This window comes from Eleginops maclovinus, chromosome 17 (genome assembly GCF_036324505.1).
Source record: "Eleginops maclovinus isolate JMC-PN-2008 ecotype Puerto Natales chromosome 17, JC_Emac_rtc_rv5, whole genome shotgun sequence".
Taxonomy (NCBI): Eukaryota; Metazoa; Chordata; class Actinopteri; order Perciformes; family Eleginopidae; genus Eleginops; species Eleginops maclovinus.
In genome coordinates this window covers 13026044-13044525 of record NC_086365.1, presented here as the reverse complement: position 1 = coordinate 13044525, position 18482 = coordinate 13026044, and the positions used below count along the sequence as shown (strand labels likewise).

The window sequence follows — 18482 nt, the reverse complement described above, 5'->3', positions numbered from 1 at the left end:
AATGCTGAGCCATTTGCTTTGTGAGCACTTAATATGATCTTGACCCCCACCGCCCTACACACCCCCAAACCATCCATCCAACCTCTATTTGGACTCTGTTCACCCCCCTCCCCATTAGACAGCAGGGAGAGTAATGGACAAAGGGCAACCATTTTTCCCCTTTCATCTGAATTTGACTTTGTGTTTATTTCCAAACTATAACGCGGCTAAAAATGTAAGCCCTTTAAAATGCATGAATGAGAAAGTGTGTGTGTGTGTGTGTGTGTGTGTGTGTGTGTGTGTGTGTGTGTGTGGGGAGAGGGGTGGGGTGTACTTTCTGGAGAGTAATTGCAGGTGAAGATCTTACTATATGAAGTGGTAGTCGAGAGGAAGGTGTGAGATTGAAATGAACCGCAGAAACACTCCAGGCTTTATAGTTTGTATCATCTTGTTGATGTAATTATTAAAAAGCATCGCCTGGCAGCACAGGAGGGGTGCCTTTTTAATTAATTTAAACTGCTGAATTGTCACAGATTTTTGTTCTTTTTATGTTGTTGAAATTTACATTAAATGATACAGTATATTTTTCGTGCAGAATGAAACCCCTCAACTATTTTAAAGGAAAGAAAGCAGACAAAAAAATGAAAATATTCCAAAATACAAACTACATTAATAAACTACAGGTTGCTTTTCAACCATTTTATGTGAATTGTAATGATTTTTAAAAATAGTATAGTGTGTGATCTTATTGTTTGTCGGTGTTCCTCGGTGCCCGGGGACAGGAAGAGAAAGAAAGACGCACATATCTGTGGCACAGCTCCGGCTTTTCACATTGTGCCTGGCATACATAATACATGCCCTGTTGCTTCAGCGGGAGCAAAAAGGAAAACAGTGCCATCAAGTGAAATTTCTGAGGACTCTTCAAACACCTCGGCAGATAGATCTATCACCTTTCAAATTAAAAAAGGAGAGAGTTTTTTTTCTGTGTAAACTTCAATTAATAGTATTTATTCATGCAAAATCAGATTTATTTCTTGTCAAACATATCACTGTTATCATGTAAAACACCGTATGAAAAAATGGAATTCAAATGTATTCTGTACATCTGCATAATTTTCAAGAAAATACTCTGGATGGGAATATTTGACATAAGAGCACCTCCCACTCAAGCAGGGAGATGGTAAGACAAGAAATGAACATTATGCTTTGCTGACTTCATGTTCACAATCCTGTTTGAGCTACCTCAGGAACAAAGGGAATCATTATTACTATTTGAACGCAGTTGCCAGGACTTGGCTTTTTACACTGGTATGAGGTTGCTAGAGTAGCTTTAAAAAAAAAAAAAAAAGTAGAAGCAGAGGATAGAGCATATTGGGGGAGTGAAACTGGTGGGGACGGCTGGAATAAAAGAGACGGAGAGGGGTAGAGCTTAGATAATAGCAGATAATGGACAATTAACTCAGGCTAGTGGTGCCGGCTGCAGTGAATAGCAGCTTGTGGTGCAGCAAGTCCCCGATCACCACTCAGCCATATTCACATTGGGAATACAGGCGATATCAAGCTGCAGGCTACTGAGCCTCAGAGGTGTACACGCCACATTAGCAATCTCCACAATGCCTTCAAACAATGCTCGATACCAACAAAGTGTCCCCGAGTGCAAACGCAAGCACTCTGCCGATGAGGAGTGTGCGGTGCCATAACCTTGTCTTTTGTTTTATGTCCTTTCACCGTCAAAATAAACCCAGGAGCTGGAAATCCATTTTAAAAAAGTCACATACGGCCGTTGCTTCGTGCAGATTTATAGATTTGCATAATTAAACCTATATAAAAAGCTAATTGCATAAATAAATGAGCGAACGTCACCATGGTGCATCACACAAACAATGCATGTGTTCATAGAAAGGGGACTCAGGAGTGTTTTAACTGCCCCCCCCCCCCCTCCTTCAAGCTCCATCTAAATCTATTGATCTGTGAAACACGGGGCCCCATGGGAGGCAATTCACTTAATATCATACATCTAATGATGAGATGAATTACGATTATACCATTTGCTAATTAAACGTCTTACAAACCATTTAACTGTCGGCGCGTCAGGAGGGGTCGCTGGAGGTCGCTACGATTGTTTTTCATTTCTGGTTGGCACGAAGGCAGGAGACACACGCAGGAGGTAAGGCTGGGGGGGGGGGTGGGGTGGTGGTGTTGGTTGCGGTATGGCACAATGATGAAAACACACTAATGATTGGTAGCAGCTATGGCACTAATCCCTAACGCTGTCAAGACTTTGAAGGGAAAACAATTTGCAGGGAGCAAAGGAAACGGACGAAAATAAAGCCAGACAAACATCTTCGCTTTCATGGATTTTTCTTTTTGTCTTTATATTTAGAAATCTCATTAGCTCGCTCAATATCCTTTCACAAGAGAGTGAGAAAAATAAGCCGCTGTTTATTGGGTAACTCTAAAGACGTGACAAGGGTGATGTGAAGGGAGGGGGGAAGGGGGGTGGTTATGTACAGAAACCTTCACTCTTTGCAAGAATGTGTCTGATCCACACAAAGGTGTGTTAAACACTCGCGCTGAGAGCCAATTCACTGTCAACATCCACAACCCTAATCCCTACTTACAGGCAATAATTACCCAACATTGCCAAGTCCGTGTGTTGTTGTGTAGAGAGGCAAAATCCAAAGGCTTGATCAGGGCTTATTTTTTTTTTACTGTAATGTACACGTTCCAGAAAAGGTTTAGGAAAAGTAAAACGTGGTTACGAAAAAAGGAAACTATCCGATCCTTCCATCCCATCCTCAGAAGCTAACAATACCTTTCTTTTGTAGCACACATTCCCGAAGCATTTTACTGACAGAGATGTGTGTCAGGCTCCTGGCTCCTTATTGAATGATAGCTCGTAAACATTGTCATTCCAAAGAGGGACAGGATTAAAGCCTGCTTTGCCCATTGAGGGGAACAGTACGCGGAAAAGGGAACCGGAACAATGGCCAAATGGAGGACGGTATCACGAGGGTCCAATGTCTGCCGTGATGAATATGTGGGAGATTATAACCCATTCCATCATTTCCATAATGTAAAAACTCTCTTTCTTCTTTCGCCCGCCGACTATTCACTAAATAAATGAGAAAACTATCACCCGCACAGAAATATTTGACAAAAGGCGGCAAGGAGGGAGAGTGAGTTTTGAATGACCCCCGCGCCTTTGACAATGCAGGCGCTGTCCGGACACATTCGGAGGCAGCGGAGTGAGTAAGACCTGGTAGAGTATTTATCACTGGGCACAATGCAAATGTATTACCATGTCACCTATACCACTTTACGCCGCAGAATGGAAGCACAGACGAACACAAGGGAGTTTTGTATAATACCGGGGTTCTGTCGATGTGTGGCTTTTGCTGCTTCGCTAGTACTCTAACCTGAGGGATCATTCAGCGGACCCCGCTTTAAAAACCCCGGGAGCCACAAAGAGTCAGCCATCGCATTTAAGAAAATATGCATACTAACTCTAGCTAATGAATCTTTCCACCAAAATCATTTGAAATGGATTGGGTTGAAAGAACTTCTGAAAAGAAAGAAGTGCAAAGGGGGAAAGAGGCGTGGACAGAAGAAGTTCAAATTAGAAGACTTCCTGGAAATCTGTGAAAGCTATCTGGTTGAGTATGGCTACCAAGCAAAAGAAGTCACTGACATTGCGTTATAAAGTTTTAACCGTATGGACTGACGTATAAGAACTCCTGAATCCAACTACATTTCTAGAGAGCTCCTCAAAAAACATTAAATTCCTGAGCCATAGAAAATACCTTCACCTGATGTATGTGCGCCTGTTTATGTGTGTATGTGATGAAAGAAAGGCTGCCTATGTGTGTGTGTGTGTGTGTGTGTGTGTGTGTGTGTGTGTGTGTGTGTGTGTGTGTGTGTGTGTGTGTGTGTGTGTGTGTGTTATATGACCTATCACCGCAGTCTATTCCAGAGATTTCTCCCATGGTACCCTAGTTTATTTACTTTATCTACAATATAATGCTTCAGTGAACATTAGCAACTTTGAGACACAAGTTTCAATCAGTGGTCTCGCGGCGGTGTGTGCTCAGCCAGGTGCAGAGAAGAGATGAACACCGCCGCCGCCGAAGAGACGTCGTGGCTTTCAACTGGACGACTGACAAAGAGGTCCCGAAATAAAACCAAATAAAAACGGACAGCGGGGATAGCAGAAAAGAGGAGAAGCAGGGAAGAAAGCCAGAGAAAATAAACTGTACAGGACAGCGTGGAGAAGAACTGGCAGGGAAGGTGGTGCTGGAATAAAAAATGTATTTGGAGATAAATACAATTGTGTTGAGAGATGGGGAGAAAGAGTGAGGTAGATAGACAAAGGGAGTGATAGAAATGGACACAAACAAAGTAAGGGAGAAAGGTTTGGAGAGGGAAAGAAAAAAGTGTGTGGGGTGGGGGGGGTGGACAAGGTGCTCTCCCTGTGTAGAGAGAAGCTGGTCTTGTCCAATAAACACAGGTGAGCAGCTCGACAGGCCAGGACCACCGGGCTGACTGACAGCTGAGAGCTCTCACTGACTGCCAGCTTTATGTTACATGACATGAGGAGAGCAACTGACAAAGAGAAACTGCCTGAGAGTGTGTGTGTGTGGGGGGGGGGGGGGGGTTGACGAAAGCACACACAAAAACACACACACTCACCCCTACACGCTTGTGTGTGCACATGTTGGCTGTATGAAACGGCCACAAAGAGGAACGCCGTGCTACTTCCCTTCACAGGTGAGCAGGAGAAGGAAACACCCTGGTGCTTCAGTGGGAGAAAGTGTGGAGTTGTAGGGTTTTGGGGGGTAGGGGGGGGTCAGAATGTATGCTGTGTGCCGACTGAATCTTTTCCACATGACGGGCCTCGGGCTGTTTTTGTCAACTGCACTCTTGAGCAGCGAGGAGTCAGGTAGTGTGACCACATGATTGCCCATGAGGCACTGGAGTGGGGGTGGGGGGGAGAAGGAGTGAAAGGTGAGAGATCTGGGAGGGAGGGCGGAGGTGGCCGGGGACAGGACCGATGCACCACGGATGATGAGGTGTAATCACAAACCCCATTCAGGGTGCAGCAGAGTTTGTCAATATACACACATTCACATTCCACTGTCTGTCAGCTCGGTGACCCAAATCGAGCATGCTGTGTGTGTGTGTGTGTGTGTGTGTGTGTGTGTGTGTGTGTGTGTGTGTATGTGTGTGTGTGAGGAAAAACACACACAGATGCATCTGCCCATTGCCAACCAGGTAGTAACAGTTGCACTGTCTGGGCTTGTGGTTCGGCGGTGAGGAAGTCAGTATTCCGAGCTCTTGTAGGATTTCACCGCCGCCTGTATCCCTTTTCAGCCGGCGATCAAGTGATCATTACGAACAAAGGACTTGGCTCGTTGCCTCTGGAGTAAAAGCTTTCTCAGTGGCTGTGACCGAGTGCATTTGAAACTTTTTACGAAAAAAAAATTGAGTGGGAGCAACAGGAGGAAGTCACTATCTTATGAAGGAATTTTAAGAATGTTAAACAATAAAAAAAAAAAGGTTGTTTTCAAAATAATTCAATAAGAAAGTCACAATTAGACACTAATTAAGACTTGATATGGAAAAAAACATTTTAAAAAATGACATGAAACTAAAGAAAATCTTATTTACATTTTTTAAAAGTTTGAAATAACAATGTAGGTCCGATATTAACCCAAAATATATTCGCAGAAATGTATTTAAGCTAAGTTAAACAACAGAGGTGCTAATGTCTGTGGATAACGTACAGCCTTATATCTAAAAAAAATACCCTGAATTCAGCTTTGAATAGTCCTTCACATCGTAAGATAAAGTGCACTGTATTTGAGCTCATCAGACGGGTTAAAATAGAGTACATTTAGTTTATGCGATAATGACAATATCCCTATAAAACACTGGGCTGTGAAGGGCTAACGTAAACGGAGCGCTGTGTGTTCAGGTTGAAAAATGAGTCTGTGTGACAGTTTGGTGATAACACACGAGTTCAATCTGTCAAGACAATCAGCATTTAGACCTTGGGAGAAGAATGCGCGCCTGTGTGCGACCGATTCATTGGACACGATCACCTGCGAGTGAAGCAGCTCGTAATTCTTCCCACCTGAAATGAGGAGTTCAAACCGGTGTCAGGCCGCTCTGATGTCATGCCTGCCTCAGGTTGGGTTTCACAATAATCTCTGGCTCTTGGAGAGATGCCATCGGAGTCCAACTTCCGCACCCAAGCTTTCTCCAATTAAATATCGGGGGGAAAGAATAACACGTGAAACTCTAGATCCCGGCTCGTTTTTTAAGGAAATTAAGGTGCAGCAGTTTCAATCAGTCATTTCTAATATGAGGTGCTCATATACAAAGTATTAGAAGAGGCGCCTCAAAGTATGCAGACTTTGCTGATGGGAATGTATCTTTTCAACATCTGGAAAATAGCATGAGGACAGAAACAACTGGATAAAAGATAGAGAGAGAGAAAGAGAGGCAGCCACGAGGATCAATAGCCTCATTGAGCCTCTTTATCTTCTCCTTAAGGACTGACAGCAATACTCATTCTGAGCCGAGTCGCACCCCCCCCCCCAGCTTTGTAGCTCCATTCTCATGGCAACTGTGCACTCTGGACAAACACTCTCCATGCAATCTCTTTTCTTCACTCCTCAGCGTCTGCCCTGCATCTCCACATCCTCTGCTCTGTGTCCCCGTGTCATTTTTATTCTCATCAGACCTGGGAAATAAATACCTGACAGTCGCAGAGAAGCGATATAGAAGAAGAGAGACCGTCTAAAAGTGGAGCAGGTGATCTCAGCCACGTTATATCTTCAATGTGTGATGGTTTGCATGTGGAGCGTCCTGACTAGCATCACAGGTGTGAAAGATCTTTCCCTGCGGAAGGAGTGTAAGGAAAATCCCGGGGTCTATTCAAACACCGGACAGCTCATAATCCCCGAGAGCAGCAAAGGGCAGCACATCATTGCTCAATCCACTTTTGCTCCAATTTGCTCACAGCACGGCACTATCAGACCCCAAACCTCATTAAGTTGAAATATGGAAACTTGTGGAACTTCCAAAACTTCTCTCCCCTTCCCCCTTGCATGAGACAAAACAGCGGACCGTAGAGGGAAGGGTGCATTGGAGAGCTGCGGCAGATCCTTGGGACCGAAAGCGAAAGGAAGGAAGAGAGGGAAAGTAAACCTTTGATGAGTAAGACTTTTTTTGTTAAGCGATGGGGCTTAACTTTAAAATATTCTGGGTGGCTGTGAATGGGGGATTGACCAATGGCCCTGATCTCAGCCACACACTGGGGCACTGGGGTTAATGGTGGATAAAGATTAGGAGAAAAAGAGGAGGGGGGGGGGGGGTTCTTTGCCTGATCTCCATCCACCCCCACGCTCCACCCTGCAGGTTTTCCCACCTTCTCCACCAATCCCAAATCAGCCAGACAATGGAGGCCGCCAATGGGGAATGATCCCAGTCCCTTTGATTTCCGCCTCTACCCCCTCGGTGGCTCCCGAGTGCCCAGGGTAAAGATCCGTGGAGGTTCCCCCTGTTTGCCCACTCACAGGCACCAGGCTCAGAGAAACCATTTGAGGATTGGAAGTGGAATGACAAGAGGTCTCTGATCTTTGACAAGAAATCAATTTCAAACTGGAAATGCAAGCAGAGGGCTGTTCAGTCTCTCTAAAGCAGCCAGAGATAGATCTAATTGCTGTAGATTTATATATATGTCTACATTGGAAGTATGGCTTGCAGTGTTGGAGCTCTTACACTTTTGCGATGATTAAAAGGACTTTTTTTTTTTTTTTTAGGCCAGCAGATATGCAGTAAGAGTTCATCTTTGAAGATTTAACTGAATACTAGACAAATTAAGAAGAAATATCTAAATCTCTTTTTGGTGGAAAAGGAAATCTGGACTCTCTGGAAAGATAGGACTCTTGGGGAGGTGGACTTGGTTCTACTGCCAAGCCACCCAGCATCTTTTTTCCTGTCCGTAGCTTTGATCACATTTCAACGAAGTGTCCTAAGATAAATAGATTTCCTCCCTGAGGTACGGGGTAGAATATCAGGAATTAACCTATGCTCTGGATTGAAAGCAAACCAACAGACGTTTCCAGGCTTCAAATCAAAAATGTTGAGTATTCAGGCAGACGTATCACAAATATTTCCAACAGCAATGATTGATTATTTAGTTCCAGTTCAGGAAACCTACCTGTCGCAAAACCATTCACACACACCACTCCTTTGAGTCTTCACTAAGCATGCTTAATATATACACTTCCAAACAGAACTATGAAGTTTTATGGTGTTTGTTCCTGCGATCACTGCATGAAAAATGTGTGTGTGTGTGTGTGTGTGTGTGTGTGTGTGTGTGTGTGTGTGTGTGTGTGTGTGTGTGTGTGTGTGTGTGTGTGTGTGTGTGTGTGTGTGTGTGTGTGTAGATCTAATCGATAGAATGGCCGCATTCGTCACGATGGAGAAGTAATTGGCGATTCCCGTTACGTGACCTGAGATTCCTCACACTCATTTGTGGACTGACCAGGTGACAAACACTATCTCCTATCATTAGCTCTGAAAAAAGGAGCTACCTTAATCATGTCAAAGTAAAAAAAAAACTATTTAATTGATGGTATTTGATTTATTATTCAGCTAAAACAACATTTTGCCTGAGAAATGCATACAAATATCTGTCCTGGAAATGAGTTATTTCTAGAAAACGACATGAATCTCCCTCACCCCAACTACTTAAGACGTCAATTTAATTATGACGGATCTGAATGCATGAATCCGTGTACTAACAGGTACGTTTTCCTCAGACCTGGCTCTGCTGTTATGTAATTTCAGTGCTGTCGTGGCTCATTACAGTGAGTGGACACATGTATCTGGGGGAAAAAACACAACACCGGGCATGAAAGGACAATGTAAACAGCTTCCACTTACCACTTTGGTCTTTACAGTGTGTGTCGTCTGCTGTTTTCTACGGGCGCACAGTGTGCATATTTCATCCTGGAGAAAAACAAAAGGGCAAAGAAATGTTTGCGCTGAAAATAGGAACAATGCAATCCAGTTTAGAGTGATAAATACCAGGTGCAGCTAATATAACCCCTTGCTATGTTCGCCTACAAATCTTAATCAAGACAAGTAAATAAGAAATAGAAAAACAGATATCCGAGCGCACATTTGTCGGCCATAATGCATATCATAACTTCTAAGCTGGAGTAGATTGAAAATCCTTGGGGTGTGAAAACCAAACAGGCACAACTGAAAGGTTGCCCAGTGGAGGGGGAATTCTATCAAGGTAGACAAGATGAAGATTTGTTACGTTTGAGAGGGGAACGGAGGGGCCCCCTTGACCCCCACTAGCCGCTACAATCCCCCAAACACACAGAAAGGCTAACAACCGCAGACACAGTTGGAGGCTTGATAATAAAAATGCCTTAAAAAGAGTTTTGAGCAGACGCCAAACGTTAATTTGACCGCTGATGAAGGATTCTCTGACATGTTTAAACACTCACCCTAAGGGAGAGAACTTGCTGTTGTTGTCCGTCACAGGAGTGGAAGGAGTCCAGCGATGACAGCTATCTGAGATGAGATAAAACAGAAAGAATATCATTAGTGGAAAGCTCCTCATGACATACTGATCTCTTTTCTTATTTTATATGTTCTCTACAAACATTGAGTGCTGCTGCGGACATGTGTGGGCTAGATTGTGGCTTGCATAACTATTGTGTGCATGGCTCGTAGGTGAAAGCAATAAACTTTGAAACAACAAAGTGCACCTGGATTCTGCTGAGTTTATGTGTGTGTGAGTGAGTGTGTGTGAGTGCATGCACAAACAGGCAGTACAGTAAAAGTGATACCCCCCCTGCACCTTTCACACACGCTGCTCTCAAGTTAAAAGCTGCAGTGCCTGGGAGGCTCGAGCTCTCAACGCCAAGTAAATCACACCATTAACCTGACACGATTGATTTCTAATGTAGGTTCATTCAGCTTTCTACGTCTAACGTGCACGTGATGTGTGGCGTCGGTGTAATTTATAGACCATTAGTACTGATATTTGTGTTAATTACACAGCTAGAGGAATACTGCTACAGATCGCCGTGGACATATTTACTGCATATATATACTAAGTTTGAAGCAATAGCTGAAAAATAATATTAATTCTCCACTGCAAATTCCTGCGACTGAGGGCATGAGGTGCACAAAATGGCCTGGATGTTTCCTTTTCAATACTTTTTTTTCCTCCCCTTTATTCTCCTAGAATTCCAATGACCCCTACAGGCAACCCGACGACTGCTGGATCCTGAGGAATGTGCTCTCTGAACTGTACGAAAAGCCCTGCGCGCAGAGAGCACAGCTGAAAACAAAACATGCCAACTGCTATAATTTTTCACTGTTTTGAGTTTGTGGAAAATGTTGCACAGATTGCTCGGAATAGAGCGAGGTGGAGGGTTGAAGGTGGGGGGGAGGGAGGGTTTAGGGTGGGCACTAACCAATGCACTGTGTGTTTGGGAAACAGGCATAAAAAGAGGTTTGACAAGTTGAAAAACATATAAAACTGTATGATTTATTTGTGTTTTGTGCATTTACTTACTGGGAAATATAGCTCTGTTATACGATCTTTAAAATGTTATGAGATTTGGGAAATATTTGGCTGTTGGAAGTTGTAACGGCGCCTTGAAGAAAACATAATTTAGATATAAAACATTATTTCAAGTTCATGCACCTTTATTTAAATGATTTGCTGTCGAGCAGACTTCACTATCACAACACCTCTGGGCTGATGTCATATTTTATTCACTGGGAAAGAATTAGAAATGCTATTAGTCTGTATGACCTCCACTTGGTGGGGATTTACAAATACCACACATACCTTTATGCCAAATACAAAACCACTGGCAAATTCTATCAACTTATAAATATGGCAAATGCATTCAAGTATTCATGAAGGCCTAATAATGCTATAGGCTGATATTTACATAAAGCGAGCGCGCACTAAGTCAAGATAAACTATTTAAGACCCGGACCACAAATACTTCCAGAGTGCAGAAAAAGGAGGGTCCTGCCATGAAAGAGGACATTATGCTAACAAGTCAGATTACTGTACACAATAACTTTATCTTAAAAGTAAATACCATCCCGGAAAAGGGGAGGGGAGAGGAGGGGGCATTATGGAAAGTCACTGGCAATATTTCTGTAGGGACCAAATGCTCCTTATCAGTGTTAGTCGAGCAATTCAGGCCCGCCCGAAGAAAGATGAGTCTTCAAACTCATTCTATTCATGGTCAGACGTGTAATTACCCTCAGCTCAAAGTCTAGACGTAACCGCTTTCACAGTATTTAAGACCCCCCTATGCAACCGCACCGAGGCCAGCTCCGAGCACCGAGCCCTGCACGTTAAATCTGCGGCCAGATAAATTAGTGAAGAATGCAATAAAATAGACACAATGAGAGGAACTTTATCCTCCCTGCTGCTAAATGAGATTTCTTTGAAATGCAGATCAGTGGCTCTAGATTAGTGAATTTTAGCTGCTGTCAACATCATAACAAAATACAAATGCAATTGTTCGCCGGCGCCTTATCTCCTTGCTTCCATCTGTTGGCTGGTTATTTACTCCCCCCTGATTTACTATGCAGATCTAAATAAGTCGCATCAAAAGGAGGCTTACTGCACAATGCCTTCTTAAGCTTCTACATCAAGGTATTTGAAAAACCGGTAGTCACATGAAAAGGCTGCCCATCAAAGGCACATCTCTAATGAACTCTCCCGTATCAGAGGGGGCTTGTGGGGCCTGGCTTTAATGCCGTCTGTGTTGGAGAGAGAGGAGCAGAAGTACAAATCAGACCCACCAAGCCATGGCAGAGGAGGGAGGAGGAGGACAGTGAGGGGGAGGAAATAAAGGAGAGACAAGAGAGGGAGGATGAGGAGGGCCTCCGTTATCAGATGAGATTAACTCAACACCTAGTCCCAGGTCTTCCATCCGTCTAACTCCTGGGTGCAGGCTGAGGAAGGCACTTATCAAAAGACTACAATATAAGAAGAGTAACAATGGATTAGACTGGACGCGTCACATTGGGGATGCAGCAATAAGCTTGCAAATCGATTAGTCAATCCACAGGAAAACTAGTTTGATAATTGAGTTGTCAACTAATAGCATCAATAAAGAGGAATATTTCCTGAAAAAATGGAGGAATTTCCATTTTAAAATATAAAGTTTTCCTGTTTTAAATCCTATCAAACTGACTGGTTTTGGACATTAAAAAGAAAGACATTCAAAGAAACCGATTTAAACTTTGAGAAACTTGGATAGAATTATTTTAGACATTTCATAAACCAACAAATAACCAAGAAATATTATCTGGAAATCATTTATGATAAAAATAAATCCACTTAATGCAATGTCTGGGCTTTTAATACTACTGGACTGCAGGCGAATCAAAGAATATTATAGGTAACTGCGGAAAAATGACAAACCAATCCAGTTCTCAGAGGGAGACTCTTAGACTGACAGGAAATAAAAGCATACTCTGTTGTCCCCCCCCCCCCCCTTCTCATTCTCCCCAGATCCGCAAACAGCTTTGGTAATCTGTAACAGAGCTTTTGCATTACGCTCCTGCAATAACCTTTAATTTCACGGTGTATTTGTTGCATTCAGCGCACAGGCCGGATTACAACCGACAATCTTCAGACTTAAACAGCCAAAATAAACTGCATGGAGAGATCATGATCTGTACCCCCTCCACCACCACCAACCCCCCCACCCACCGCCGTCATCGCCGCCACCATCCTGCTCTGTAGCAGTGTGCCTGGATAAAAAGGGGAGACCCCCACCAACAAGCATGCAGTTTACCAGTGAACAATTAGCCCCGGAGCAAGAGCAGGCCCGGCTCTGGCACATGTGGTTAAGAGGCAAGCGCTGCGGGAGAGCGCCAGATGATGAAGGGATGTGGATGGGAGGAGGAGGAGGAGGGGGAGAGAAGAGGACACTGAGGGTGAGGTGGGGGGGGGGGGGGCGGGGAGGCGTGTGCCAGACACGCGTGCCAGTTTTTGGCTACTGGGCATGTCCTTTCGTCTTTCACTTATTGCAAATCTACACAGAGAAGATAACGCCGGATAATGGGCCCCCTCTTCAATTCCAAGACAACTTTGTCTCAGAATTTAAGGAACCCATTCAGATTGAGCTGTAATGTGATGGCATCCGATTGCCGAGCGTTCTGCTACACAAAAAAAAAAACATCTTCTCGTCCCTCCCCTCATCCCGCCTCGAGGATCTTTCTGCCGAGCAGCATGCCAAGTGGGCCCGGTGCCAGTCGCATTCGCAACCACAAGGGACCCTTGTCTTTTCGCCTTGCCTAATGAAATGACAAAACAACAGATTTGCATATGCAGAAACAGGTGTTGTAACAGGTTTGACTCCTCTTGACCTAAACCATGTTAAAAAAAAAAGAACATGCATGAAAAAACTACAAAAGATAAAGTTTATGACCAACAGCTGCCTGGAGGTATTTAGGCTTTAATGGGCACTCAAGTCTGCACCATCTGCCCTGCTGCCTGCCAGAAGTGACAATCTAAATTAAAAACCACTCATCAAATATCATAAAAATAAACCATTGTTTTGCTGCCTCCATATGTTGTGGCCATCTTATTTAGTTTTCAGAGAGCGGCAACGCAGGCTGAGCTCGGAGGCCGGTAGATGTGATCCAGGGAAAATCCAGAGAGCCGTACAGTAGCCTGTAATTACCCTCTGCCGATCCGCTGTCTTCAGACCAGAGCCCTGCGTCATCCTACACATTATCCAAGTTCATCCTCTCCACATTACAGAGTAGAAAACCCTAACGGAGCCAATGTGGTGAAAACAAGGTCATTGTTTAGAGTAGGATTAGGGGTTGCTATCCGAGAGCACAAGCTGGGTGTTCAGATGGTGAAAGGAGATAAAAATCTCTGCACTATACTTCCTTTAAGCAAATGTGCCATGCCAGAAACAAAAATGGTGGTGTGTTGCTGTGAAACAACCCAAACTAACAGAGATGCATCTATGGAAATGTCAAAAGCCTCTCTTCCACATTTTGACCAAATTGCATCCTGGCCCAAAGGGCTCGACTGGAAACATTCCTTTTGTCCTTTACTCAACGACTACTGTACAACACCCAAACCCACTCAACACTGCCACCTCCAACCAACCCCCCACCTCCATTTTCCTCTCCTGTTTTTATTTAGAAGAATAAGACAGAAGGAACAAACCTGAGACAGTCGTGACCCTGCGCGAGTGTTGTAACTTGGTCTAGAGCTATGCCGGCAGAAGGCAGCACCATATGCCCTCAGCCCCGAGCTGGATGCTCTTTCTGCAGCCTAATGTGCCTGTCAAAAACAGTTACTGTCACGAAGCCCCCCCCCCCCCACCCCACATGTTTTTTTTCCCCATCTCACAACATGTTTGAAATAAACATTTTTTAGAGAGAAAAGGTCTTTGGAGAAGATTTACGCAGTGTTGATGTGTTCTGGTCGGAAGCCTCTATGGCTGAAGCTCGGATAAGATATGCAGAAATTAAGATTTCATATTATTTTTAACCTCTGGTTGTCATTTGTTATTTAGGATTGAACTGACAAAAGAAGGGAACTTTGTTTTCCTTTAAATATCCCGGTATTGTCATTAATTACAGCTTCAAACAACCTTTCAGAGGCCCTTTAAACACTGGTGGAGTTAGCTCCCACTGTTAGCCTACAGGGCTGTCTCACATGAGGGTTGACTGACAGGCTGATGTCTGGATGTTGTCTGAGCCACAATGACCTTGCCTTTTACCATGAGTGACCCTCTATCTTTAATGCAGTGCAGGACCGACAAAGCCAACACGTTTTTTCTAATCCGGACACTGTCCATCTGACTAGCTTGAATAAAAGCTGCCGTGCCCTCATACCACACTGACCGGCAAGTAAACATGCAGCGAGGAACGAAAGCTGAGAAAAAAAAAACAAGCAAGGTCTGTGGCTGATGTGTACTGTGAATCAAACGTGCATCGCTTATTTGATAAACAGACTGACAAGTTCATGGCAGCTCGGAGTGTCAGCTCAACAGGAGACTATTGAACTACAAGGTCACCGTTAAGACTCCAGTGCCAAGAGGTGAACTCTAAACCTCATGAGAAGGCATCAATTATCTTACATCGCTGAAGAAATACAGTGGAAACAAACCAAAAAATTTGTTTCATATCTTAACATCTTTGCAAGTTATCCGCCCCAGACAAAAGATACACTTTTTGTGGCTTGGATAAAATGACGTTATATTTGCAAAACAATCTTTTCAAGATATTTTGACGTTTGATTGTTTTGGTACGAGTAAATATGTAAACGCAAAGGCTTTTTAAACGTGGCCAAGCAAGCATGAAGCCCATAAATAATAAACTGAGACCGATTCTACATGGGACTACAGATGAAACAAATGGCTAGTCACCGACTGGTTCTTTGCTCAGATAGCTCCGAACATACATATTGTGTGGTCCGCCTGCAATCTCTTTTCTAATCCTCATCCCCTGACCCCACCCTGCACACATTTCTCCGGCCAAAGAGTCACATCGTCTCCCAACACCGTCGAGTCGGGCTTAAGAAGTGACCCAGAGCGTAACTAAAAAAGTCTGAGCTGTCTCAAGACTCGTAGTGGCACACAAAACATCATTACTGTGATGTGGATAATTACAGTGCAAAGGGTGGCCTCTTAAGCATGTAATGCACTCTTTTATCTTCAGAAGTCAATCTCTCCCAAGCCGACAGCCTGCAGTATATGATCCTGGTAAACAAATACTTTTGCGCGGCACAAAAGTGCCATTAAAGGCCAAAACTGTCAACACAAATTCCATTCTTACAGGGGGGGGGGGGGGGGTGGGGGGAGGGAACCGAAGTGGGAGGGAAGGGGAGGAGGGGAAAAAAAGGACTTGATCACTTCTGGTTGCTTTAACTTGCAAGGAGGTTGTCATGGAAACATTTTTACGAAGTAAACTGGGATATAACCTGTACGTCTAATTGCCTTTAAGCTCCGTAACAGGGCTGAGTGAGCCACACATGAAAACACAGTGTGTAGGTTCAGTGGATGAGCTCAGTGAGATGTTTAGAAAGTGAAGCTGCCGCACCACTCCCTTGATTTTCTTACCCATTTTTCCCCCAAATGCAGCAACACCTCAAGGGTTGAGCGAGCAGTCTGTTTCATTACAGAGGTGTTGGGGGATGGGTGATGGTGCAACTCAAAAGCCAATCCAAAAGTGTTTCATTGCCTAAGAAGTACTCTGACTCACAACAGAATTGATATGATCTGTGCAGAAAATCCACTTTGTGCTCTAAATTTGCCATCATTTAAAACGTTTTTGTATTCACAGTAAATGCACGCAAAGTTTACAAAGAACTCTCCGAATAATACTTAAAAAAAAAAGAATTGCAAAGCATTTCCTACTTCAGCTCAGCTGGACGCAACAATTTCCATATCTAAAGACAAAATCATGCATCAACCAGTGTTCATCGAGCTGAAAGAGGAATCTTAATATTGATAAATGATTGAAACGTATGACAGGGTATACACATTAATCCTGTGGAGGACATTCATTTTCCTATTACCATAATGTAGAGCACGACCGCCCGATGATAAATGCAGCAATCAAAAAATGGACGCAGAGTGGGGAGAGTCGTGGTAATAAGTGCACTGCTCCCAACAACGGTCAGCGTTGGAGGGAGACTAATGGCAAGTCTCTCTCCATCGCTCCCACTGCCTTTGGGTAAAAAAATGCATCCTGTTTTTACAAAATCAAGTGACCTGACTTACTGCACACACCACCCCGATAACAAGGCAACAAGGGGGACTGTTTTAAGCATGCTTTAAGAAATGATTACAGGAGCACTTCAACAAAGGGGCTGATTGTGCACCGTGGATGACATATTTCACAAGGGGCATTTATTGCCGCCTGGCCTTTGAAGAGTGAGAGCTGCTGAGTGAGGGGGGACCTGGCCCACACCTGCATAACTGAGGAGGTAACACCTGTGCACCCTGCGGCTGGAACAAGGAGGGTCCATGCAGCTAATCCAGGGTGAAAGCTGATCAGAGGACAGGCCCGGAGAGTTCAGCATCTCCCACTACCTTGTTAGCCTTTCTTTACCAAAAAGTTACATCTATTGATTTTTCAGCCAGTGATTGCACGAGTAAAAAAAAAAGAGGAATTTAACAGAAGCTTTTATGAGCTTTGACTGTTTTGTTTAGTACATTAGAATTTTAGATTATCATGAGTTCTGACAGCAGCATCCCTGTTTGTTTCTGGACAAAAAAGATGGAATATAAAAATGGAGCAAGCAAGCACGGTAAGGTGTTCAAGGCGGATAATCGTAGATCATGCAGATAAAGCATTAATTATGATAAACAACTACAGCCCGAGCTTTCAGTCTAATTACATTTCATTTTGACTGAACAGGATTTATGTTTTATGTTTGTATTTTGAAAAAAGAATGACTGATTAAAAAAATACTATAATGGACCCCAGTTTGTGGCAGTAAAGGAATTTTAAAAAGTGATGTTTTGAAAAGAAAATTGAAAGCCATTTACATGTCCTATGTGATATACATATAACAATTCATATTATAAATTAGGGTTATTGTTTAGTCAGGTTTCTGGTAATTACTGAAATGATTTAACAACACTAATAATTTACAGAAAAATGCTTTTATTTTATTTTATAAGACATTATTGCAAAAATACTCTAACATGTTATGTTTTTGAAAGACTGCTGTAGGTTAAATACAATTATAACAGAGCAGTTATCAATACTTTAACCGAATTCAGCTCATTTCTGAACAGACTACCTTTTAAAATGTGTTTTACAATATGTCATTTACCATTTGGTAGGGAATCCAAATCGTGTATGTGTAACAATTTGCGAGCACAATTTATAATCTGAATTTAATGGTTAAATAATAAGCAGATAAGAAACAATAAGGCGGCTTTTTAAAAGTCAGTGCTCAGTGTTCAGAGCAGGCAAAGCGTGGACAGAGCAGTCTGAAGGTCCAACATGAAGAAGCCGAACTAAGTCCTAGGTAATAAATGTAAAACAACAGCAGCTCGGACATTGAAAAGCACAGGAAGTCCTCGCGCAACATGTTAATAATAACGTCGCAAGTTAAGTTGCAACTGGCTAGATAACACGGGACAAACTTGTGGCCAACGGTCCACTTCCTAATTCACAAAGTGTGGAGAGAAAACGGCTCATGGGGAGAAAAACTTACCACAAAAATGGCAGGTATATTCTCCTCGCGGTAAAGTCAAAGGGACACACCAGGTGCGAAGTCGTCGTCCTCTGTGTTTGCAGAGATGTTCACACGTGACTGTCCAAGTTCACCATAACGCAGAGAAATGAACAACAAGCTGCAGAGTAAATAAAAAGCTCAAATATTCCTCCGCTGGGCACCGCAGTCGGAGACACACACACTCTCTCCTGCTGTCTCCCGTCAACGCCGCTGT

At 43.4% G+C, this 18482-nt stretch overlaps 1 protein-coding gene across 1 annotated transcript in view; it reads right to left on the bottom strand.

The window, feature by feature from the left end:
* Positions 1 to 18482, bottom strand: part of foxp2 (forkhead box P2) — a 90482-nt gene extending 72000 nt beyond the window's left edge. The window contains 3 exon segments of the mRNA XM_063905891.1: positions 8935 to 9000; positions 9510 to 9576; positions 18248 to 18482. The gene's annotated coding sequence lies outside the window, so the exon portion shown is untranslated.